General features: G+C 50.8%; 1 pseudogene; it reads right to left on the bottom strand.

The window, feature by feature from the left end:
• Positions 1-2,430: 2,430 nt before the first annotated feature.
• LOC147959623 (uncharacterized) lies at positions 2,431-3,297 on the bottom strand (annotated as a pseudogene).
• Positions 3,298-25,993: the final 22,696 nt, after the last annotated feature.

Raw genomic sequence — 25,993 nt, 5'->3', positions numbered from 1 at the left:
GCCAACAGCTCCAGTCTTTCCTCCCCGGGATGCACTTGAGTTTCACACCGTTTGGCCTCCTCCGGTATAGGATGTCATCGACGAACTGGTACAGGGCGCACCGACGGGCTACTTTCTTTGCTTCTTCCTGCTCCTCAGGAAGCTCCCCTATTTGGAGGAAGTGGACGGTCTGCTGCGCCCATGCCGGAGCCTGGGGCTCGAAGGCAAGGACCAAAGGCATTTCTTCCACCATGAGAGCGGCTGTCTCTACGGCCAGGGCTTGACGCCCTATTGGAGCCAGTCGCTCTTGGGCAGGCTCAGCGTCTGCGGCAGCACCCTTGCCGGCAGCCCCAGGGGGCTTGGTAGGAAAGTACTTGCCGGGACCTGATTTCCTCCGCTTGTTCTGCCCCGCTGATGGTTCGACAGATGGTTGAGTTAACCGGAGCAAAAAGGTACCTAGTTCCACAGGTAGCCTGAATGCGGCACGCTTTGATAGGTAATCGGCGATGTCGTTCTCCGCTTGGGGGACGTGCTCTGCCTGGATACCGTCAAAGCGTTCCTCCAGCTTCCTCACCTCATTTACGTAGGCTTCCATCAATGGGCTCTGATAATCCTTGTTGACCTGCCTAACAACAAGCTATGAGTCACCCCTGACTATGAGCTTCTTAACCCCGAGGTCTGCCGCGATCCTGAGACTGGCAAGCAATCACTCGTACTCGGCGGTGTTGTTGGTGGACATCTCCCTGGGGAAGTGCATCTGGATCACGTACTTCAGGTGTTCTCCGGTGGGTGCGACGAGTAGCACACCGGCACCGGCGCCTTGCAGCGAGAAAGCCCCATCAAAGTACATGATCCAGTCGCGGTCTGCTTCCTTGTCGGGGAGAGTGGTCTCCTGGTTTTCTTCTTCAAGCGTCGAGGTCCATTCTGCGATGAATTCCACCAAGACTCTGCTCCGAATTGTCAAGGTACTTTCAAACTTTAAACCGAAACTTGGCAGCTCCAAGGCCCATTCCACAATCCTTCCGGTTGCATCCGGGTTGTGCAGTATCCGTTGCAACGGGAGGCGGGTGACGACAGTGATCTCGTGGGCCTGGAAGTAGTGACGCAGCTTCCTCGAGGCCATAAGGAGGCCGAAGAGCAATTTTTGCACGCCGGAATACCTTGACCTAGCCCCCTACAAGAGGGAGCTGACAAAGTAAACCAGGTGCTGCATCATCTTCTTCTTTGGCACCACTTCACTCGACTGCGTGGGCATTGCCTTTGTGGCACCAGACTCTGCCGGGGGCCGCGCCTTGTCGGCACCAGGCCCTGCCGGGGGAATCTTTGTCTTGCCATCCGCTGGTTCTGCCGCCATTGCCGCCTCCTCGTCGACCTCCCTGTGTGCCACCAGTATGACGCTGACCACTTGATTCGTCGCCGCCAGATACAGCAGCAACGACTCTTGTGGTTTAGGCGCAACCAGTATCGGCATGGAGGAAAGGTATTTCTTTAGATCCTGCAGTGCTGCCTCGGCTTCTGGTGTCCACTCTATTGGGCCTGCCTTCTTCAAAATTTTGAAGAAGGGAAGGGCGCGCTCGGCGAACTTGGAGATAAACCGGCTCATGGCGGCAACGCAGCCGGTGAGCCGACGCACATCCTTGATCCGCTTGGGCGCCTTGATCTGCTCAATAGCCTTGAACTTGTCTGGGTTTGCCTCGATCCCACGCTGCGACACAAAGAATCCGAGAAGCTTTCCGGACGGAACGCTGAAGACGCACTTCTCAGGGTTCAGCTTTGAGGTTAATCTTGCACAGGTTAGCAAATGTCTCTTCCAGATCTTGCACAAGAGTTGGCCCGTCCTTGGTTTTGACCACTATGTCATCCATGTAGGCCTCCATATTTCTATGGAGCTGAGGTTCAAAACCAATTAGGACTGCTCTTGCAAACGTTGAGCCGACACTCTTCAACCCGAAAGGCATCCGTAACATATTGGTACGTACCACATGGGGTGATGAATGCCGTCTTCTCTTCATCCTCTCTTGTCATGAAGATTTGGTGGTAGCCTGAGTAGGCGTCGAGGAATGATAACAGATCACACCCGGCCATGGAGTCAATAATCTGGTCGATGAGCGGCAACGGGAAGGGGTCCTTAGGGCAAGCCTTATTAATATCTGTGTAATCAATACACAGCCTCCACTTCCCATTCGCCTTGCGCAGCACTACTGGATTGGCCAACCACGTCCGGTGGAGCACCCCTCTCACCAAACCTGCCACTTCCAACTTCCTGATCTCCTCTGTGATGAACTCCTGCCCTTCCAGAGCCTGCTTTCTGACCTTCTGCTTGACGGGCCGCGCATGGGGGCAGACAGCTAGGTGGTGCTCAATCACCTCCCTAGGAACACCGGGGATGTCGGACGCTTGCCATGCAAACACGTCGACATTTGCCCGCAGGAAGGTGATGAGCACGCCTTCCTATTTGCCATCGAGGGTGGAGCCTATGATGAAGGCCCCTCCCGTGCCATCCTCCCCGACGTGCACCTTCTTGGTTTGTGGCGGCTCGGCTCTGGATCTCTTGCTCTTGTCGGTAGAGCTCTCTGGCACGTCCTCAACGGTAGCACAACACTCCGAGGAGGTGCGCTTGTCGGAGTGGGTATGAGAGGTCTTGCCAGGCTCCTTTTTCCCTCCCGGGCCGTCAGCAGCGGGAGCAGGTGCCTTGACGGCAGCTGCTGCAACTGCTTCCCGGTAGAGGTGGTCGGCGCAGATCAGCGCGTCCTTCTTGTTGGAGGGGACAGAGATGATGGTCAACGGCCCGGGCATCTTTAGCATGTTGTAGGCGTAGTGTGACGCCGCCATGAACTTGGCCAATGCCGGGCGACCGAGGATCCCGTTGTAGGGCAAGGGGATCTCGGCCACGTCGAAGACGATCCTCTCCGTCCTGTAGTTCAACTCTCCTACAAATGTCACGGGCAGTGTGACCTTTCCCTTCGGCTGGCTCCTCCCCGGATTGACCGCTTGAAACGTGCCCGTTTCCTCGAGGTCTCCATCAGGGATTTGCAACCTTTTGATCACGACAGGCGAGATCAGGTTCAGGCCAGCTCCACCGTCAACCAACATCTTGTTCACCCTGAGGTTGCATATTGTTGGCGAGACCAACAATGGCAAACACCCGACGGCGGTAGTGTGGTCAGGGTGGTCCTCGGCATCAAAGATGAGGGGCGTGCTGGACCACTTCAGCGGCTTCTGAGCGTCGAACGACGGCTCTGCTGCTGTAATCTCACACGCCCACTACTTGAGCTGGCGGTGAGAGGTATGCAGCGAGGCGCCGCCATCAATGCACATGGCCTCCGTAGCCTTCTGGAACCCTTGCTCACCAGACTCATCGTCCTTGTCATGATCGTCGTCTTCTTGTTTCTTGTTGCGGCCTCGGGCGGGCCTCTCTTGCTGGTTGTCCTTGTTGGGACGGCCTCCTTGGCTGCCATGCTTCTTGCCGGATCCCTCAGCACCGTCATGATCCTTCTCCTTGTCCCACCTTTCGTACTCAGCCTTTTGCTTCTCAGCAAGCAGCTCGACTTGTCGGCAGTTCTGGAGATCGTGGCGCTTGGTGCGGTGGACCTTGCAGTATTGCTTGCAGGAGCTTCCTGGCTTGTTGGTAGCCGCCAGGGCCCGGCAGGCGGCGCACCCGGCAATCTCCTTGCCGGGGGCGTCTGCCTTGACCTTCTTTCCGGCACCAGTATCATCAGATCCCTCAATGGCAAGCACGGCCTTGCCTTTGCGTTTCCTATTGCGACGCCGTCTCTTCTTTGTCGGGGTGGCGGCATCTTCATCAGTATAGTTGGTTTCCGTGCCGGCGTCTTCGCCGGGGTACTTCCTTCCCTCTTCAGCCCGGGCGCACCTATCGGCCATAACGTAGAGCTCGGCCACATCCTTAACCTTGGTCATGGCTAGCTCCTCGCGCATCTTGCCATTGCGTACATTCTGGTGGAACGCGCTAATCACAGCGGCAGGATGAACATCGGTTGTACTACACCTGGCTGAATCTCTGGATGTACTTGCGTAGGGTCTCCCCTTCCTTCTGGGAAATGATATGCAGATCACTGGTCTGGCCATGAGCGTGGTGGCCTCCTGTGAAGGTGCCAACGAACTCATGGCACAGATCTGACCAGGAAGAAATGGAATCCACCGGCAAGTGCATCAACCAAGACATCACATTGGGCTTGAGCGCCAGCGGGAAATGGTTGGTAAGCACCTTGTCGTCATGAGCCCCAGCGGCCTGCATCACGATGGTGTAGATGCTGAGGAACTTGGACGGATGGGTCTTGCCGGTGTACTTCTCACCGACGTCGGGCTTGAACATGTGGTGGGAAGCCACTGGAACTGCCTCAGCTCACGGGTAAAATACGGGCAGCCCACCTCGTAAGGTAGGCCACCGGGGCCCCCGGTGCCGGGTGGTCCATAGCGGGTCCCGCCCGCTTGTCCGACTAGCATCACGTTTCGCGCCGGCGCTCGATGGTGGTTCGAGCGTCTTCGTGAGCTCGCTCCCGAAGGACCTGGCGCTGGTGGCGGAAGGTCCACGGGTCGGACGACGCTATGGAGATGTTATCACAAGCGTCGTCACGACGGGCCGACGCCCGCGGCGGCTGGCGAGGAGGAGGAGAGTGCACCGTGGCCGTAGCTCCCCCGGTCCTCCCAACACCAGCATGTGGTGGCTTGGTGGAGCGCCGGCCCGAGGGCCCCGCCGGTCGCGGATCGTCTTTGTTTGCGACAGCGATGAGGCTCCGGATGGTGGCCCTCCACTCGTCGAGCTTCTCCGCAGCAGAAGGGAAGTCGAGGAGCAGTTGTGCGCGTGCCAAAGCTTCCGTTGGCATGGGTGGCGGCGACAGCTGCGTGGATCGCGGCGCGCTTCGACTTCTAACTATGTTAGAAGGAGCTTCGTCATGACCCAGCGGCTGCGTGCCATTTTCGCCAGCGCTTCGGCGAGCGTGCTGAACCCCCTCATCTTGCCGATGACGCACAGGGCTTTTCCCACGGCGGTGCCCAGGGTCACCATCATGGTGACGCTGCTCGGTGCGCACACCATGGTAAGAACGCGCGGTGGTCGCTGGTGTAGGCGTCGTGGAGGTCGCCGCGCCGCCCGGAGTCGGCACAACGACGCCCCTGGAGGGTCCCGCGCCACCTGCGGGGGGCCCAGCTCCGTCCTTGGATCCAGTGACGTGTAGCCGGTCGTCTAGCGCACAAACGATGCTGCTTGCCAGGCTCCGACTGCCTGGGCGATGCTGGTGCTCGCGGGCCGCGGGCCGGGTCCTGTCTGCGACCGGTCCGCTGCTCGTCCGCACCGGCACGGGTCGTTCGGCTCCCAACGAATCGACCGCCATGGCCGTCCTCTTCTTAGGGGCCATGGCGACGAAGAACTGTCAGGCTAACTACTAGACCAGATTCTCACAATTGTGCCCCCTACCTGGCGTGCCAAAGATGTCGGTGTGGAACGACACCTATGGGATAAACAGAATCCCTACTACAGTTGTGGGGCGCAGGGTTGCGAGAGAGCAGGGCTAGTAGACAGCACAAGGATCGTTTACCCAGGTTAGGGCCGCGAGGATGCGTAAAACCCTAGTCCTGCTTTGGTGGGTGTTTTTTTGAGAGTTCTTGAGCTCTCGAACTAGTTGTGGTCAGCGTGTGGTTCGAAAGAGCCGAATCCCTCTCCTCGTCACCTCGGGCCTCCTTTTATAGGAAAATGGGGTTGCCACAGTGGCACACAGGAGGTGGAAAGGTCTCCAGTGGCACGAGGTTATCCCTCGTATTACAGGACAAGGTGCATTTAATGCATCACTTAGGTGTCCTTTTGCTTTATCGGGGACGGGGGCGAGGCCCGTCCCATCCGTCGTCGCTCCTCCTCGCTTCAACACGCGCCTCGGCCAGGGATGCGTGCGGTGCCATGTAGGTAGGCAGGCAGTTGAGTTGGAGCGGTGATGGAGCCTTCACGAAGATCTGCATGTCGCCACGCAGGCGCTTGATGAGTTGGCCTGGGAGCTGCATGTTGCCACGCAGGTGCCCGCCCAGCTGGTTGGGCTGGCAACTGCATGTGAACAGCGGTGGAAGCTTGGTTGACATGGGCTTGGTAGTGGCCTTGCTGGCGCCTTTGGCGAGGGCCTTGCCGGGTGGCCCGACAAGGGTCTCGCCGTGGCGTGTTGTCGTCCCCGGCAAGGATCTTGCCGGGGGTCTGGTGGCCTTCCTTGGCAAGGATCTTGCCGAGAATCGTCGTCTTCTAATCTGATCTTGAATATGTCTTCACAAAGATCTACATGCCACCACAGGGGTGCCTTCCCGAGCCCTGGCCCCACGCTGATGATGGCACTGGGGGCCGTGGGCTCAAGGGTGGCTTGCTCTTTTGGTGCGGGGCGAGTTGTCCCGGCAAGAGTCTTACCGGGGCCGCTGAGGCCACCCAGCAAGGGTCTTGCCGGGGGAACTTGCTTTGTCCCTCTGCTCTTTGTGGTCTTGGCCTTGGCGTTGCTTTCATTGTCTTGGGCTTCAATCTTACCTTGGCTCACCTCCCTTGTTCTGCTTGGTGTGGCCGTGGGCGTGGCTCTGACTGCCCGTGCACAGGAAAAAGGGGTACAAAGATGCGCTCCTATTTTTGTACACCGACAGAAGGACATAAGGTAAATGAGTAAAAAGAGCCTTATCCCTTCCACAATCAATTCATTTATATAACTAAAGCCTTTCTAGACTCAACTTTGACTAGTTTGGCTTGAGAATCCTACAGCCAGTCAGGCTCTGATACCAAAGTTGTCAGGACCCCGATCCTAAGTCGCACCAATCTAGCATGTAAGACATCATATCACCTTGCGGCCTCACACACGCTATCCCCACGGGTACCACCTTACCTGGCCCGGGACCGTTTGTGTCTTTTGGCTCACATATATGATAGTGTCACTAGCATCCATATGACAGAGAACCTGGGCCGACATGACTAGTCGTAAACCCAAGGTGCCACTAACTTACCAGGACAGGCATACATGACCCAGCAATGCATGTGTCGGTCATCAACGTATGAACCCAAGTCATAGCAAGCTACAAGGACTTAAAGGAACAACGCGTGACATTTCCCCGAAGGGACAGACACAGGAGCAAAGAAGGACACATGCTGATCGTCCCATGTGTTCCGGAGCAGTAGCAAGCTACCATGGCTCAATGGAAGCACTAGGAGAAATTTCCCTGTAAGAGAGGCTACCTAGAATAAACATCTAGATTTTCGGTCCCACACATACCAAGCATTTCAAAATCATACACACAATATGCTCGATATGTGCAAATACAACATGGCATCACAACAAAACTCTACGACTCAACGTATTTATTCATAAGGCTCCGAAGAGTCATACATAGTAAGAATTACAATCATAAGTCACATGACCCAACATACAGAGCATACAGGCAACAGAAGCATAAACATGTCTGGATACAGACATCTGAAAAGGAAGAAGGCTTTAGAGCCTGACTATCTACAAGACCCACCCAAGGGTACAAGATCGTAGCTGAGGTAACAAGCTAGACATCGAAGTCCATGCAAAACTACTAGTGAGACTGAAGTCTCTCTGCAAAAAATATAAATTAAGCAAACATGAGTTCAAATGTACCCAACAAGACTTACATCAGAACTATCTACATATGCATCAGTATCAGTAAAGGGGTGGTGGAGTTTAACTATATCAAGCCAGCTTTGACTCAATGTCTATCATGTACTATGACTGCAAGTAACTCTTTTGAGGTGGCGCACACGAGTCCACATACTTGCCATATCAATACACCACTATGGATCCGCTCCCGTCTGCCAATGAGAAGGCCATCCATAGCACTCACGCTTATCTTGCGCATTTTAGGGTATCCACTTTCACTTGTCTATGAACAATGTAAGCAACCCGGTATTCCATTACCACGGACGCGGCTATTCGAATAGATCATGTCAACCTTGCAGGAGTGTACTTCTTCACACACACTTCTACCACTTATCACTGTTACACGACATGTACTCCGCAACCTTCAAGCGGAAGCCCATGAAGGTGTCGGACACGACCTGACTAACCACACAAGTCTCAAGTCCAGGTTTATCGCCTATTTAGGTTCCATCCGCAGGGAGTCCGGCCGAGGTTTCCACTACGTCCCCGAACGATGTGTGCAGGGTTCCCGAGGCACCAAACGGGCATCTCGGTACACCGTGCCACCTGCCTACTGCATCACAGCCCACCCCTAGGGTCAGCGCTCCGCACGGCCTCCAGCATGCTTCAAACACCAGAAACTACTTGCAACTCCTGGACAGAGATCAAGTTAATTAATAAGTCGAGTCAATTAAGGATCCCAATGTGTGGTAGTAACTGTCTTGGATCACAAACACAGAACTCAGTTCCTGAGGATGGTTTCAATGAGACAACCCACCATGTACTCCTACATGGCCTCTCACCGCTACCTTTACCAAATCATGTTCACACACTTAGCTCCCGATAGTAGGACATGATGACCACATTCCAATTCATCCCCGATGAATCAGACCTGACAAAACTCTAAGCAAACAGTAGGCATAACAAGCAAGCATGAATGAGTAGGCACATCATGGCTCAAACAACTCCTACTCATGCTAGTGGGTTTCAACTATTTACTGTGGCAAAGACAGGTCATGCAGAGGAAAGGGGTTCAACTACCGCAGCATGTAACAGTTGATTCGTTGTTGTCCTAATGCAGTAAAAGAGAGCAAGAGCGAGAGAGTGGGATCGTATCGAAATGCTCAATGGGGTTTTGCTTGCCTGGTACTTCTGAAGATAGTACTGTTCTTCATCAGTGACATCGATCTCAACGTCAGAATCGTCTGCTACCGAGAGGGGACAAACACCGACAAAAGAGAAGGAACACAATCAATGCAATGCAACAAATGTGATGCATGATCATGACATGGCAATATGCCGTGATTTGAGCTAATGCAGCTAGCAATGACTTAAATGGAGTTGGTTTGAACACAAGATTCAAATTCAAACTCCACATAAGGAATTTCAAATGTCATTAATTCAAATTGTCATACACGGTACCTTTAGATTGCTTAGACATGCATGAAAATGCCATAAACTGATTCTTTGGATTTTTCTGATCATTTTTCATATATAAATTATTTCATTTCGAGTTACAGTTGAATTTCTATGAATTTTAGAAGTTTTGGATATTTTCTGAAATAAAGAAATCATTACTAATTTATTTAAAATCCTAGAAAACATTTAATGCATCAGCATGATGCCATGATGACTTCAATAGGTCAACTGACCGCTCTAGGTCAAACCTGACCCATGTCATTGTCACATTGCTAGCTTGGGTCACTGACGGGTGGGGTCGGTCAAGGCCACGTCAGCAAGGTCAACGCGGACGCGCGGGGCCACTATGACTAGTTAAAACTAAACAGGAAATAAACTATAGTTAATTCAGGGCGTGGGGCTGTGGGGACCCCGACTCATAAGTCGTGATCACCGAATGCACGTGTACAGTGATCCCAGAGATCAATGCTCACTGAACACACAGAAGCTGAATAACAAGAGTCTTACATCCATACATACCGTTTTACACAAGTAGGGCCATTATGGTCAAGTCTTGAGTGTATCATCGCAGCGGAAATCTTCAATAACAACTTGGACCCATGCCATCTGCCTTAACCCTATAGGCATTCTGACTGGGAAGCGTCCTAGCTCGCATGTTCATCACCGAAGTATTCTTCATCATATCATGTTCTTTCATGCCTGGCCAATAAAATAACCAGTGGCAAGCCAATGAGTACTTTGAATGTACTCGCAAGCAACCCAAGGGTGATAACAGAATAATTATGCAAGGCACTACTGGTAATTTTGGCATTATTGCGGAAAGCTAGTTTTTCTCATGCAAGTATGATCAACATTTATCAAGAATATGAATGCGTCTGCAACAAGTATCAGGAGGTTACAGACATCAACATCGAGAGAGAGTGACGAACAAGTCATGCTCAAGCTCATCGTGACTTCCTCACGATTCACCTCAATATTTTTACCAAACCGTGTTGTTTGTCAGAAACATATGGACGTAGTCTAAGCAGCACCACCCAACTGTCCTTGACCGTGGACACGGCTATTCGAATAATTTTACACTCTGCAGAGGTTGCACACTTTACCCACAAGATCCGGGGAACTTCCGTGTCATCCACGACCTGCGGTACCTCAAGTACCCGGGGTAAGCACCCTATCACTATCTTTCCCTAGACGACACTAACATGGAGTCCACTCGATTGGTAGTAACCCCCGTGCCCAACATTTCACAACTTAAAATTGTGGAGCCTCGCTCCCATATTCATCACATACCACTGGCACGGGGTACCAACGGTGTGTCCGGTGCCCCATAAAAATGTTCTTGGCCGCCCTACCTGGCACGACCCCGTCCCGAAAGAGAGCAGCAACTCTCCCCCGTCACTAGTAATGCGGGCTCCAAGCTAGTATCGGCCTAGGTAATCAATAATGCCCTTTCCCATACAAGGGTAGAGTGGTTGCGCATGTAAGGTTGGGACAGTCGACAAATCTTAAATCTAATCGGTCTCTGTAAACAACACTTTTATCGAGCCTCGGTACACTACCTCTCCACCAAGTAGTGACCTAGTTCATCATCATCTCCCAGGGGCATTAGTGGCACCCACTGGGCTTTTTTGCAAGTATGTCAAACCACACTTGTTTTTTTCCATGCATAAGCCTGACCCACTTTGCGTAGCCATTTACTATAGCATATTTCTACAACCCACCAACACAACTCTAAGCAATGGTAGAGTCATGAACAATGCAAGTATCAATGGAGTATGCAACGGAGGCAAGCCTAGCAAGGTTGCCATTCAAGGTATATCATGCACTCAGTGAAGCAACGAAAATGCCATCATGATGTAAAATGGTTCATCATGGTCAAAGGGCTGCTTGCCTGTTTTAACAAAGTCTTCGAGGTGTTCAAATATCTCTGGTCCAACTCCAAGCATTTCGTCTACTTTGTCAACTATCGTTGAAAGCAACCTTAATAAGCAACACAACTAGGCAGGAAATAAAAGTGCTCTAAAAAGTGATTTGGCCTTTTCTAGGATACCCTTGGTCATATTAGGAATGACCAAGGTGGTTTCACTGGGATTTGATCAATGGATATCTCTGAACATTTCAATATGATGGAATCAAGGGAGTAATAGATTTGCAAGAAGTGTACAGGAAAATTATTTTTTTAAAAAGGATCAAAGGCACCCATTTATCAAGGAATGGTTTTAGAAGCATATAGGAGTTGGTTTTACTGGATTTGGAGTTCAAATCATTTTCCTATGAATTTGCAAAGTTGGCAATATATCGAGAAATGGACCAATACTACATGTCGCATGTAAAGTATTGGGAAAAATGTTCAGAAACTATGTTTTGAACTTATAAGTATCTAGGAGTTAGAATCATTGCATTTGGATAAAGAATGGGCCCACTGTGATTTTCTAAAGTTCAGCACGGACATAAGAAAATAGGATTTATTAAATATGTGTGAAGGGAAGTGTTCTGGAAAAATGTGCAAATAGCACCATGTGATAGGGCATGGTTTTAGTAACTACAGGAAATTTGAATCATCACGTTTGGAGTTAATTTGAATTGTTTATGGATTTTGGAAATTTACTGAAAAAGAAAAAGGAAAAGAAAAAGATTTAGGTTATACCTAAAGCGCGTGTTGAGCGCAATATAGCACCGCTGCACATTGGGCCGGCCCAGTGGCTCGGGCGCGCTGGCTGCCTACGCCAAAGGCGTATTAAGGGGAGGCGTCTTCGCTGCGGGGAGGTGCGCATAGGAGAAGCCGCCTCCACTTATGCGCGGGCCCGGCTGCCCGGTGGCTTACAGGCGGGCCCCGCCTGTCGGGTTCATCCCCAACCTCCCGCTCGACAGAGCAGAGGCAGGGGGGTGTCGACGGTGTCTTGCCAGCGCTGTAGGGCATCTCTGGCGATGCTCCGCCCACCGGCGTGCTCAGGGGACCAAGACGCGTCCAACCATGGGTGGCACGGTCGCCCAGGGGCACCGAGTCGAGCAGGGCGTCGACCGCGGCGGATGAGGCTGACGGTGGTGATGGAACTCCACGGAACAGCCATGGGGAGGAGAGGGAGAAGCACGGGAGGGCTCGCGGTGATGGTGGTGGTGCTCTAGTGCGGTCCAGAGGGAAGGAGGAGGAGAGGCGGGCGCGAATTTAGGCGAAGTCCGGCTGCTCGGCTCCGGCCATGGGGAGCGATGGAGGGCTCGAGGAGTGGAGTGGGTTGGCCCAGGGAGTGCCCGGGAGGGAGAGAGAGCCAAAGGAGTAGAGAGGGGGCTTGGGGGTGGCCTCAAATAGGAGGGGGCGAGGTGCACAGCGGGGCCGTGCGCCAGCGAGGTCGTAGCCGTCGCTGGAGGCCACGGGAGTGCTTGGCTTCGAGTCGGGGGTCTTCCTCAGCGTGGTCTACGTCCAGGGGAAGGGAGAGAAGGAGCGGGGGAGCGTCAGGGCAGCGCGCGTGTGATCATGCCCATTGGAGCTCTCGGGCAGCCATGGTGCGTGTGCGAGCAGGGGCAGGAGAGAGGGAGGAAGAAGGGGGCCGACAGCGTGCCGTGTATTGGACGTCGAGGCGACCTCGGGGGACACAAGGGGGAGGCCCTAGGTGGTCCGGTGGCTCGGGCAGAGAGCGGCTACAGTGCTAGGGCGCACTGTAGCGCGCTCTAGAGCGCGTCTTTGGCCGGCATGGCCATTGTTTTGGCAAAGTGGGCGCGGCCACTAATGTCTGGTAGTGCTAGGGGGTAGTAAAGAAGTGTGGAGAGGCATTGGATGCCCTGGAGAGCTAGTAGGAGAGGAGAGAGGTTGTGGGAGAGAGAGAAAATGGCTGTCCAGAGAGAGGAAGTGGGGTTTTATCCCCCCAATAATTGATCTAAGGACTTGCCCTTGTTACTGGAGGTATAAGGGGGCTAGGATCAGCTGTGGTACAAAGTTGAGCCCATGGAGATTAGTGGAAGAGGTCAAAATGGAATTTTTGGTAAGGTAGCAGAAGGTGTTTGATGTTTGTTTGGGTAAGCAAATGAACTCCATTTGGCATGAGACTTAATAGGACAAAATGGACAATAGAAATAGGGTGTTTCATAAAGTTTGAGCTCATTTGGGCAAAGTTGCCAATGTAACTTTGGTAAACCCTAGAAATCAACAGAAATGGCTTTACCAAGATTTAGTCATGCAAATCTATTCTCCTTGATGCACCACTTGGTTTAGTGTCATCATTTGAGGATTTGAACATGTCCACAAAAATTCAGATCAAAAGGACACACTTGGCAATGTAGAGTTGCTCAAATTTGGTTCTGGATAGAAAGGGTTTTGGGGTACTTTGATCAAGATAACATTCTCTCCAACTTGTGCCATTTGGTCTAGATGCATTATTACACCATTTGAGCATGTGCACCAAGTTTGAGAGCGTTTGGACATGTTTGACAGTGCAAAAATGTTCAAACTTGAAAAAGGACAGAAGTGGTTTTGAGAGGGTTTCATGGGGTTATACTATTCTCCATGACATGAAACTTGTCAAGATCATCAAACATGTCATATGTGACATGCTAGAATTTTCTTGGAATTGTTGGGGAATATTTCCTGTAGAAATATTTCAAATCCTTGAAATGGGCAGAAATGGTTTTGGGAGGCTTTGTCCAATATTTTGAACATGACCATGTGTTTAAACTCATATATATGGAAAATATATGTCCACTGAGTTTCCCTAAAGTTTCTCAAATATTTTTGAAACATTAAAATAATTTTAACCTATTAAAGACCATTTCTGGCCTTAAGAAAAAGCCTTTAAATAAAATAGGAAAATAACTTTTCAAATTGTATTTTTGAGGTTTATGGGAGCCCTATACCTAATAGGTTTCAAATATACTTTTTGAAAGATTTTTCACACCCTTAATGAAGTACTTGTAGTTCAAGTCTCAATTCAGGGGTTTTTGGAAAACCTAATTTATAAAATTCTTTTTGGCCAAAATATTTTTGCAAGAAATTGTTTTTATGTCCTACACACATGGCATGATCATTGGGCAAGGTTTTGGATCAAGGAGAAGGAGTATAAGAGTTGGAGGATTTATTTGATTTTTAGAGAACTTGCACACAACAAACAAAATCCAATCAAGGCAAGGTCCAAAACACTCAGAAGTTTTTGTCAAACCACATTTTATCATGATTTATTACCTTAAGTGTTGTGGCATGAAAATCAGGGTGTGACAGACCTACCCCCCTTACAAGAATCTCGTCCCCGAGATTCCCAGACTAGGCGCAGAAAGGAATACAGAAACTAGGATTTGGGGTAGTCTTCACGTCCTCATACTGCTTCTGCTTCCGTTTGGTGCTCCATTGAACCTTGAAGTACTCGATGGCATGGCTTCGTGTTTGTCGTCCTGCTTGATCCAGATTGCAATTGGGGCCTCTCGCGTAGGTCATATTGGGCTGGAGGTCGATGGCTCGGTGATCGATGTCCTTGTAGAGACCGGGCTAGTTAGGAAGTTGGAAACGTTTCCGGAGTGGTGTCATGTGGAAAAACGTTGTGCACAGTGGGTGACTCAGGTGATAACTCTAGCTGGCAGCCGTCTATTCTTCGTCCTACAGTGATCTTGGAGAGGGCCGATAAATCTTGGTGTGAGCTTCCCTTTGACATGGAAATTCTTGGTCCCATTGAGAGAAGTGGCTTGCAGATACACCTGGTCTTCAACGTGGACGTTTATTTCTTGGCGATGGTGGTTGGTATAGTTCTTCCTCCTTGACATGGCGGTCTTCAGATGTTCCCTAACCAACTGAACGGTTCTTCTTCCGTCTTCGGGTAGACAAGTATGTCATCAAAGAAAGATGACAACTAACTTGTCCAAGCACTCCATGAAGTCTATGTGGTACATGAAGTGGGCTGAGGCATTGGTGATGGTCACGATTGAGCATTGGCCAAGGTCTTATTGATCTAGAGCCAAAGCCCAAGGTCAGGATCCGACCATGTTGTGGCTTAGTAGGGCTTAAGGGTTTCAAGGATTCTAGTGTGCGAGTGAACATTTTATTATCTTATCCTTAAGCACGGTTTCTGAGATGCCAATAGTCTATCTAGTCCTTCCAACAAATAACCTTATACCATTGAAAGCATCATCTCGTATAGGCAAAATCCAATCATCACTCATGATTTACCAAAGTCTCAGATAATTCCTCAGGGTCACTGATACAAACTCATGAAGTCATTTGTCCTCTATTCCTATATCCTCAAATTGGTCTTCCTTATGGCATCGTCATTTCTTGTGCTATATTAGGGTGACAATGTGCTTGTTCACTACGTCCACTAGTTCCACAATGAGCCCAGTGATAAGCAAGGTTACGGAGGCTTAACTGGTTCTCTTGCAATTCTATGGGTTAAGCACATGGTTAAGGACTCGAGCTGGGGTATCTCGTGAAGTCTCGAAGGGTCTAAGAATGGGTTTCTAGTCTGGGGGGTTAAACATGACTCTACGGGGTTTTACTTGGTCGAGGAGGCTGTAGAAAAGTTCTTCAGTGCTAGTTGGTCGCCGAAGTAGACTCCTTGGTGCATCTTGTCTTGCTGGTCTTCAGTTGAGGAGAGAGATGAGAGGGATAAGTAGCATAAAGGGGGATGCCTAAAGGGGGTTCTATAGTGCAGGTGCAAACAAACAAGTGTCAAAAAGGGACAAACACAAACAACAAAATAAGGTAGGTGATATAGCCGCATACTAGTTGCCTAGGGAAAAAGGGTGGCTGATATCAAAAAACAATCAAATAAAAACAAGCAACACACAATCATGGTTCTATTTGAACCATCATACGGACTCGACTGCGCATAGGGGGGTACACGACTCATCCTACCCTAGGGGTTCTCAGACTCAGTAGTCGTGCCTTGTGCCTCATGTAGTCTTCTGAGTTTTCCTCGGGTGTTGCTACGTCTCTTGTAGTTGTTCGATGAAACGATCTGGGTTGAGCCTGAAGAGTCTTCAACAACTTCTCGCCTTTTGAAGTGATGGGGTGAAGGTGGCTCCTCGTAGCAGGCATTGACTCGGTCTTCTATTGTCTTCTTAATCATGATGACCCCTTTTGCCTTCTAAGGCGTCGACGGTACCAGGTAGGTAATCCCTTATGCAATGATATTAACAAGGCATAGTAGAGGTCCAACATGTCGGTTACGTTGATGAAAACATCGACACCAAGAGCGGGGGTTGAAGAGAACCGTTTTCCTACTCACTATAGTGAGGCGGGCCAAATGGCGAGGTTCTCATCCACCGGTGGTTGCCGACACAACAACGGTAAGGACATGATTGCTCTATTAGCGATGTCTATCATGGTCTTGCATATCTTACACCCTGATCGTCATAGGACAAGGTTGCATCATCCTGGGGCAAATTCAAAGGTGTCACCATCCTCTGGGTCTTCATGTCCTCATTCTTCAAAGGCGTATCTTCTGTTGGCATCGTCTTGTTGTGGTGTCGCGGATCTTGGGTTCAGAAGAGGTGGGTGAGTATTTGGCAAGGTGTACTCCTTCTAGGCTATCCACGAGAATTACAAGGAATCCTGTGGTCGGGGGCTTGAGGGTGCTAGCGACCATTTGCAATAGTTTTGAAGGGAAGAGATCGATGGGGAAAGTATACCTTAGTTTTTGAAAAACTGAGAAGGGAAGAGAAGTATAGATAGTTTTGAAAACTAGTAATAGTTTTAGAAATAATTTTACCCTATCTAACGACCATGCTAACTAAGGCTTCCTACAGTCAGGATGGCTCTAATACTAGCTCTGTGGGGACACCGACTCATAAGTCGTGATCACCGAATGCACGTTTACAGTGATCCCAGAGATCAATGCTCACTGAACACACAGAAGCTAAATAACAAGAGTCTTACATCCATACATACCGTTTTACACAAGTAGGACCATTATGGTCAAGTCTTGAGTGTATCATCGCAGCGGAAATCTTCAATAACAACTTGGACCCATGCCATCTTCCTTAACACTACAGGCATTCTGACTGGGAAGCGTCCTATCTCGCATGTTCGTCACCGAAGTATTCTTCATCATATCCTGTTCTTTCATGCCTGGCCAATAAAATAACCAGTGGCAAGACAATGAGTACTTTGAATGTACTCGCAAGCAACCCAAGGGTGATAGCAGAATAATTATGCAAGGCACTACTGGTAATTTTGGCATTATTGCGGAAAGCTAGTTTTTCTCATGCAAGTATGATCAACATTTATCAAGAATATGAATGCGTCTTCAACAAGTATCAGGAGGTTACAGACATCAACATCGAGAGAGAGTTACGAACAACTCATGCTCAAGCTCATCGTGACTTCCTCACGAATCACGTCAATATTTTTACCAAACCATGTTGTTTGTCAGAAACATATGGACGTAGTCTAAGCAGCACCACCCAACTGTCCTTGACCGTGGACATGGCTATTCGAATAGTTTTACACTCTGCAGAGGTTGCACACTTTACCCACAAGATCCGGGGAACTTCCGTGTCATCCACGACCCGCGGTACCTCAAGTACCCGGGGTAAGCACCCGATCACTATCTTTCCCTAGACGACACTAACATGGAGTCCACTCGATTGGTAGTAACCCCCGTGCCCAACATTTCACAACTTAAAATTGTGGAGCCTCGCTCCCATATTCATCACATACCACTGGCACGGGGTACCAACGGTGTGTCCGGTGCCCCATAAAAATGTTCTTGGCCGCCCTACCTGGCACGACCCCGTCCCGAGAGAGAGCAGCAACTCTCCCCCGTCACTAGTAATGCGGGCTCCAAGCTAGTATCGGCCTAGGTAATCAATAATGCCCTTTCCCATACAAGGGTAGAGTGGTTGCGCATGTAAGGTTGGGACAGTCGACAAATCTTAAATCTAATCGGTCTCTGTAAACAACACTTTTATCGAGCCTCGGTACACTACCTCTCCACCAAGTAGTGACCTAGTTCATCATCATCTCCCAGGGGCATTAGTGGCACCCACTGGGCTTTTTTGCAAGTATGTCAAACCACACTTGTTTTTTTCCATGCATAAGCCTGACCCACTTTGCGTAGCCATTTACTATAGCATATTTCTACAACCCACCAACACAACTCTAAGCAAGGGTAGAGTCATGAACAATGCAAGTATCAATGGAGTATGCAACGGAGGCAAGCCTAGCAAGGTTGCCATTCAAGGTATATCATGCACTCAGTGAAACAACGAAAATGCCATCATGATGTAAAATGGTTCATCATGGTCAAAGGGCTGCTTGCCTGTTTTAACAAAGTCTTCGAGGTCTTGAAATATCTCTAGTCCAACTCCAAGCATTTCGTCTACTTCGTCAACTATCGTTGAAAGCAACCATAATAAGCAACACAACAAGGCATGAAATAAAAGTGCTCTAAAAAGTGAGTTGGCCTTTTCTAGGATACCCTTAGTCATATTAGGAATGACCAAGGTGGTTTCACTGGGATTTGATCAATGGATATCTCTAAACATTTCAATATGATGGAATCAAGGGAGTAATAGATTTGTAAGAAGTGTACAGGAAAATTAGTTTTTTCAAAAGGATCGAAGGCACCCATTTATCAAGGAATGGTTTTAGAAGCATATAGGAGTTGGTTTTACTGGATTTGGAGTTCAAATCATTTTCCTATGAATTTGCAAAGTTGGCAATATATCGAGAAATGGACCAATACTACATGTCGCATGTAAAGTATTGGGGAAAATGTTCAGAAACTAAGTTTTGAACTTATAAGTATCTAGGAGTTAGAATCATTGCATTTGGATAAATAATGCGCCCACTGTGATTTTCTAAAGTTCAGCACGGACAGAAGAAAATAGGATTTATTAAATATGTGTGAAGGGAAGGGTTCTGGAAAAATGTGCAAATAGCACCATGTGATAGGGCATGGTTTTAGTAACTACTGGAAATTTGAATCATCAAGTTTGGAGTTAATTTGAATTGTTTATGGATTTTGGAAATTTACTAAAAAAGAAAAAGGAAAAGAAAAAGATTTAGGTTATACCTAAAGCGCGTGCTGAGCGCAATATAGCACCGCTGCACACTGGGCCGGCCCAGTGGCTCGGGCGCGCTGGCTGCCTACGTCGAAGGCGTATTAAGGGGAGGCGTCTTCGCTGCGGGGAGGTGCGCACAGGAGAAGTTGCCTCCACTTATGCGCGGGGCCGGCTGCCCGGTGGCTTACAGATGGGCCCCGCCTATCGGGTTCATCCCCAACCTCCCGCTTGACAGAGCAGAGGCAGGGGCGGTGTCGACGGCGTCTTGCCAGCGCTGTAGGGCATCTCTGGCGATGCTCCGCCCACCGGCGTGCTCAGGGGACCCAGACGCGTCCAACCGTGGGTGGCACGGTCGCCCAAGGGCACCGGGTCGACCAGGGCGTCGACCACGACGGACGAGGCTGACGGTGCTGATGGAACTCCATGGAACAGCCACGGGGAGGAGAGGGAGAAGCACGGGAGGGGCTCGCGGTGATGGTGGTGGTGCTCTAGTGCGGTCCAGAGGGAAGGAGGAGGAGAGGTGGGCGCGAACTTAGGCGGAGTTTGGCTGCTCCGCTCCGGCCATGGGGAGCGATGGAGGGCTCGAGGAGTGGAGTGGGTTGGCCCAGGGAGTGCGCGGGAGGGAGAGAGAGCCAAAGGAGTAGAGAGGGGGCTCGGGGGTGGCCTCAAATAGGAGGGGGCGAGGTGCACAGCGGGGCTATGCGCTGGCGAGGTCGTAGCCATCGCTGGAGGCCACGGGAGTGCTTGGCTTCGAGTCGGGGGTCTTCCTGGGCGTGGTCTACGTCCAGGGGAAGGGAGAGAAGGAGCGGGGGAGCGTCAGGGCAGCGCGCGTGTGAGCATGCGCATTGGAGCTCTCGGGCGGCCATGGTGCGCGTGTGAGCAGGGGCAGGAGAGAGAGAGAGAGAGGAAGAAGGGGGCCGACAGTGTGCCGTGTATTGGACGTCGAGGCGACCTAGGGGGACACGAGGGGGAGGCCCTAGGTGGTCCGGTGGCTCGGGCAGAGAGCGGCTACAGTGCTAGGGCGCACTATAGTGCGCTCCAGAGCGCGTCTTTGGCCGGCATGGCCATTGTTTTGGCAAAGTGGGCGCGGCCACTAATGTCTGGTAGTGCTAGGGGGTAGTAAAGAAGTGTGGAGAGGCATTGGATGCCCTGGAGCCAGTAGGAGAGGAGAGAGGTTGTGGGAGAGAGAGAAAATGGTTGTCCACAGAGAGGAAGTGGGGTTTTATCCCCCCAATAATTGATCTGAGGACTTGCCCTTGTTACTGGAGGTATAAGGGGGCTAGGATCAGCTGTGGTACAAAGTTGAGCCCATGGAGATTAGTGGAAGAGGTCAAAATGGAATTTTTGGTAAGGTAGCAGAAGGTGTTTGATGTTTGTTTGGGTAAGCAAATGAACTCCATTTGGCATGAGACTTAATAGGACAAAATGGACAATAGAAATAGGGTGTTTCATAAAGTTTGAGCTCATTTGGGCAAAGTTGCCAATGTAAATTTGGTAAACCCTAGAAATCAACAGAAATGGCTTTACCAAGATTTAGTCATGCAAATCTATTCTCCTTGATGCACCACTTGGTGTAGTGTCATCATTTGAGGATTTGAACATGTACACAAAAATTCAGATCAAAAGGACACACTTGGCAATGTAGAGTTGCTCAAATTTGGTTCTGGACAGAAAGGGTTTTGGGGTACTTTGATCAAGATAACATTCTCTCCAACTTGTGCCATTTGGTCTAGATGCATTATTACACCATTTGAGCATGTGCACCAAGTTTGAGAGCATTTGGACATGTTTGACAGTGCAAAAATGTTCAAACTTGAAAAAGGACAGAAGTGGTTTTGAGAGGGTTTCATGGGGTTATACTATTCTCCATGACATGAAACTTGTCAAGATCATCAAACATGTCATATGTGACATGCTAGAATTTTCTTGGAATTGTTGGGGAATATTTCCTATAGAAATATTTCAAATCCTTGAAATGGGCAGAAATGGTTTTGGGAGGTTTTGTCCAATATTTTGAACATGACCATGTGTTTAAACTCATATATATATGGAAAATATATGTCCACTGAGTTTCCCTAAATTTTCTCAAATATTTTTGAAACATTAAAATAATTTTAACCTATTAAAGACCATTTCTGGCCTTAAGAAAAAGCCTTTAAATAAAATAGGAAAATAACTTTTCAAATTGTATTTTTGAGGTTTATGGGAGCCCTATACCTAATAGGTTTCAAATATACTTTTTGAAAGATTTTTCACACCCTTAATGAAGTACTTGTAGTTCAAGTCTCAATTCAGGGGTTTTTGGAAAACCTAATTTATAAAATTCTTTTTGGCCAAAATATTTTTGCAAGAAATTGTTTTTATGTCCTACACACATGGCATGATCATTGGGCAAGGTTTTGGATCAAGGAGAAGGAGTATAAGAGTTGGAGGATTTATTTGATTTTTAGAGCACTTGCACACAACAAACAAAATCCAATCAAGGGAAGGTCCAAAACACTCAGAAGTTTTTGTCAAACCACATTTTATCATGATTTATTAGCTTAAGTGTTGTGGCATGAAAATCAGGGTGTGACAGGGGCCCATATGTAAGTGAGTCAGGGGGCTAATTAGCGGGTGATTAGCCCTGACTATGTGGCCACGTCGGCGGCTAACCGCCGGTGGCAAACAGACACGGCGGTGTCGCTCATTCCGGTGATTCCGGCAACGGGAGGGGGCGGTGTTGGGCTCTTCGGCTACGGCGCGACGAGGCGCATCGGGTGATGGTCGTGGGTGGTGCCGAGGTGGGCTACAACGGCGATGACAAAGACGAAAGCGGCAGCCGGAGCACGACATGCGCGGGAGCGGTGCTGCAACTCGAGGGCGAGCGAGCGGAGGTGCTAGGCTGCACCTAATGGGCAGCAGGAGCACGCCGGAGCAACTATGCAGAGCGGAGGGGCTCGAGGGCACGGAGCTCGCCAGCTATGGCGGATGACGGCTTCGAGTGCTCGCGGGGCAGCGGCTACGGGGCGCATGCAAAGGAAAAGACAGAGGGGAAAGGGTCAGTGGCTCACGGTGAGTCGGCCGGTGTAGACGGTGGGGCCGGGGAGATGTCGAAGCTAGTGGGGCGGCGAAAGCGATCTCGTCGTCGGGAGGTTGAAGACAAGCTCGGTGAGGATGTTCGGCGGCTTCCGGCAGGGCGTGGCCCAGTGAGGGGGTCGAGGACGAAGTGGCGGAGCTGCTGGTTGCGTCGGCGAGGCGTGGGGTGGCCGGTGGGCGCAACGACGATGGGTGGTGCGCTCCTGGGCATCTCGGGGAAGAGGGGAGAGGGTGCCAGAGGAGGGGAAGAGCTTGAGGGATAGAGAGGGAGAGCCAGACGGATCTGGGGGTCATGTGGCGTCGTCCAGTCGCGTCAGGGAGGGGGCAGGCAGGGAGGGAGGAGGTGGTCGCTGCGTGTGGCTGGGCGCGCCGAGCATGCGCCTGTCCTCATGGCGTGAGGAGGACGGCAACTGGCAGTTGGGCTGCACAGTGTCAGGCCGGCTAGGTAAGTTGGCCCAGTTAGGGTTTTTCCCTTTTCTTTCTGTTTTTCTATTTTCCTTTTGTTTGTTTTGATTTGAATAGTCAAACCATTTTATAAACTTCTGAAAATATTTGTGGGAGTAAGATGAACTAATCCAAAACCCCACATTATTTTTTCAGGATTATTGCAGTTATAAAAATATCTATAGGAATTTATAACCCCAATTCAAATACATTAGAAGTTAACTCAAGGTCCACAAATACCATAGAAAAATGTGTAATATTTATGGAGAAGCTTTTCATCACTTCTCATAAATCATGAACATTTTTGAAGGGCACTTTGGATTCATTGAAAATGAATTAATTTGGTGCTAGGGTTTGAGGATCCCCATTGAAAGTTTAACAAAAATCAAACATGATGCATGGATGCAGATGCAACTAACTGCAAACAAATTCTAGGGTTGTGATAGGAAGAATGAGGCTGGATCTGGAGATGCTCTCGGCTGGAGGAAAGGTGGTCTAGAGCGAGGCGTAGAGAAAGCAATGATGGCCCCGTAGCGGGCGCCAGTCTTTAGTCAACCTGGGCAGTTGTCGAGGTGGTGTGGGGAAGCTGAGACGCCCACGTCCCGTCAAGCGCCACACGTCGGCTCGGCCTGCAGGTGATTGGGGCCTGCGGCGCTTCGCCCTTGCCCTTTGGCTTCGCCTCGAAGCCAAGTCCGAGCACGCCTTGGGCTCCGGGGCTACTGTCGGTGTTCTGGGAACCAGGGTACCCATACTTGCCTCCTCGCGGCCCACGGCATGGCTCCACTAATGGCCTGGTATGGCCCATACGAGATCGCCAAGACAAGACCCTCGCGAGGGGCCAGGCCTCGCAAGGTGGACGACATCAAGACCTCCGGAGGGAGCGGCCTCCCCAGGCTACCTCCCGAGGAGCGGAGATTCCTATGCAGGTACCCAACCTCCTGAGGTTGGGATGATGCAAGCCATGACGACCGAGGCCAGGAGGGCACCAGCGGGCGCACAAGGGGCAGTTTCCTCTTTGGAGCTAAGGAGGCAAGAGCAGGCATGAGTTCCCGAGGAATCTGGCAAAGGTTTCCATTCCTGTGCAACAAGACCAAGACCGCCAGGATGGCAGGACGGATGTCATCATCGAGCCCACCACAGCGTCACGACCAGAAGCTTTGCAGGCGAAGACCACCTTTCGTCAGGATAAGATGTACTGCTTGTCCCGTTTCAAATTGGCCGTTGTGGAATCCTTTCCAGCCTATGTTTTGGGGGAAGAGGACCAAGGCCACTATAAATATAGGTTAGCCACCACCATAGAAGGAGTCGACTCATTGCCTCACCAGAGCAGACCTCGCGAGGTTGTTCATCCCTTGTACTAGTTCATCCTCAGCCCCTCGTGAGGCTAATCCACCACAAAGTAGGAGTAGGGTTTTACACCGCGAGGTGGCCTGAACCTGGGTAAACTGACATGTTCATCGTCTTCCTTGTTCATCGAGCTAGGCCGTGGGGTCACGAGATGGTCGGCTGGACAGATCGAGTTCTTCGCACACGCCCTAGAGTTCGAACCTTTCTTGGGTCTGCGGAGCCCCAAATCCAACAGTCGCCACTCCAAACGGATCCTCGTCAACTTCTCCAACAAGGAGTATAAGCCAAAGGACGAGCACATGGCAGCATACCTAGAGGAGGTATGTAAAATCGAAATGCAATTCTCGGCCTTGGAATTGTGGCGCGTCCCGAGGGGCGTGACCAAGGAAGCAGACGATATCGCCAAGAGGGCGTCATGCCGTGGGCCCCAAAGCCCCAATGACTTTTGAAGAAAGGCTCTTTAGGCCGTCAGCCGCGCCCCCGACATCAGGAACTATGCTGCCTTAGGAGGAGTTTTCCTCTCGCGCCACCCCTAGGCGCCCGAGCCTGTGGCCCGACTTCAGGAGCTCGTCTACTCCTGGCACTGATGCCTCAGGAGGGCCGTTGGACCCAGGATTTCGAGGCATTCCTACTCCACGGCACCCTGCCTAAGAAGGAGGAGGACGCGGAGCGTGGCCCATCAGGCCACGCTACTGCTTGTAGGATGGCAAGAAGTACCGCAGGTGCCCTGACGATGTCTCGCTAAGGTGCATTTCAGAAGATCAAGGATGTGAGATGCTGGTGGATATCCATGGGGGGATTGCGGGCACCACTCTTCGTCGCGCGCTCTCGTGGGCAAGATGTCCCACAGCGGGTTCTACTGGCCCACGGCACTGCACGCAGCCGCCGAATTGGTTCGGTCCTGTGAGGCCTGCCAGTTCCATGCCAAGCAAGTTCACCAACCAGCATAGGGGCTCCAGACGATCCCGCCCCCCATCGCCCTTTGTGGTCTAGGGGATAGACATACTGGGGCCTTTTCCTCAGGTGGCCAGCAGCTACCGTTACCTCTATGTAGCTGTCAATAAATTCACCAAGTGGGCGGAGGTGGAACCCGTACGCACCATCCCAGCGGGCTCGGAGGTCAAGTCCGTCAAGGGCCTCGCGAGCCAGTTTGGCGTCCCTAACCGCATCATCACCAACTACGGTTCCTAGTTTACAAGCAACCTCTTTCGGTCATATTGTGCTAATCTTGTAATGCAGATATACTATGCTCCGGCGGCGCACCCACGAAGTAACGGCCAAGCCGAGCACACCAATGCGGAGGTCCTCAGGGGCCTCAAGACTAGAAGATTCAAGAGGAGGCTTGAGGCCCGTGGCAGGGGTTGGTTGGACGAGCTACAGTCTGTGTTGTGGTCCATCCGTAGCATCCTGACTAAACCACTGGCCAGACCCTATTCTTCCTCATCTATGAGGCCAAAGCGGTCCTTCCACTTGAGATCAAGTATGGATCCCCGCGGGTCTTGGCATTTGATGAGGCGCGCCAGGATGCCGCATGGGGGAGCAACCTCGTGCTCGGCGAGGGAGCCCGATGCCAAGCCTCCTTCCACGCCGCGAGGTAGCAGCGGGCCTTGCGGTGTTACCATAGTCGTGACACCCGCTCCTCGACCCTCGAAGTGCGAGACCTTGTCCTGAGGTGGGTCCTCCCTAGATGGGGCCTTCAAAAGTTCTCGCCCATGTGGGAGGGCCCATTCAGGGTCGCCCATGCAGAACGTTTGGAACATCCAGCACCTCCACAAGTTCTACCCGTGACACTCTCACGTAATAATGAGTGGGGTTGTACACGCCCCGGAGCTCCCGGTGCGCCGCCCCACGGCCCCATGCTCACCGCTAGCGAAATGGTCGAACATCGACTATGCACACGCCCAAGTGGAGGCCTCATGCTCCACGCTGGTGGGAAGACTAGTCTAGGTGCCGGACGCGGCAGTTTCCTTTGCTTTGTGTAAACCATTTGCGATTTCCTTGAATAATGCTTGGAGTTCTTGCGTACATTTTAGAAAAGGGGTTGAGGTTTTTCTTGCGGTCTTTGTGTTCGTTGAATTTTCATAAGAGCAGCAACGCCTTCCTGACGCTCGCCT

The sequence above is a fragment of the Triticum urartu genome, chromosome 7A (assembly GCF_056163025.1).
Source record: "Triticum urartu cultivar PI428250 chromosome 7A, HENAU_Tu73, whole genome shotgun sequence".
Lineage (NCBI taxonomy): Eukaryota > Viridiplantae > Streptophyta > Magnoliopsida > Poales > Poaceae > Triticum > Triticum urartu.
Note: the sequence above shows the minus strand (reverse complement) of the source record. Positions and strands in the feature narration are given on the sequence as shown.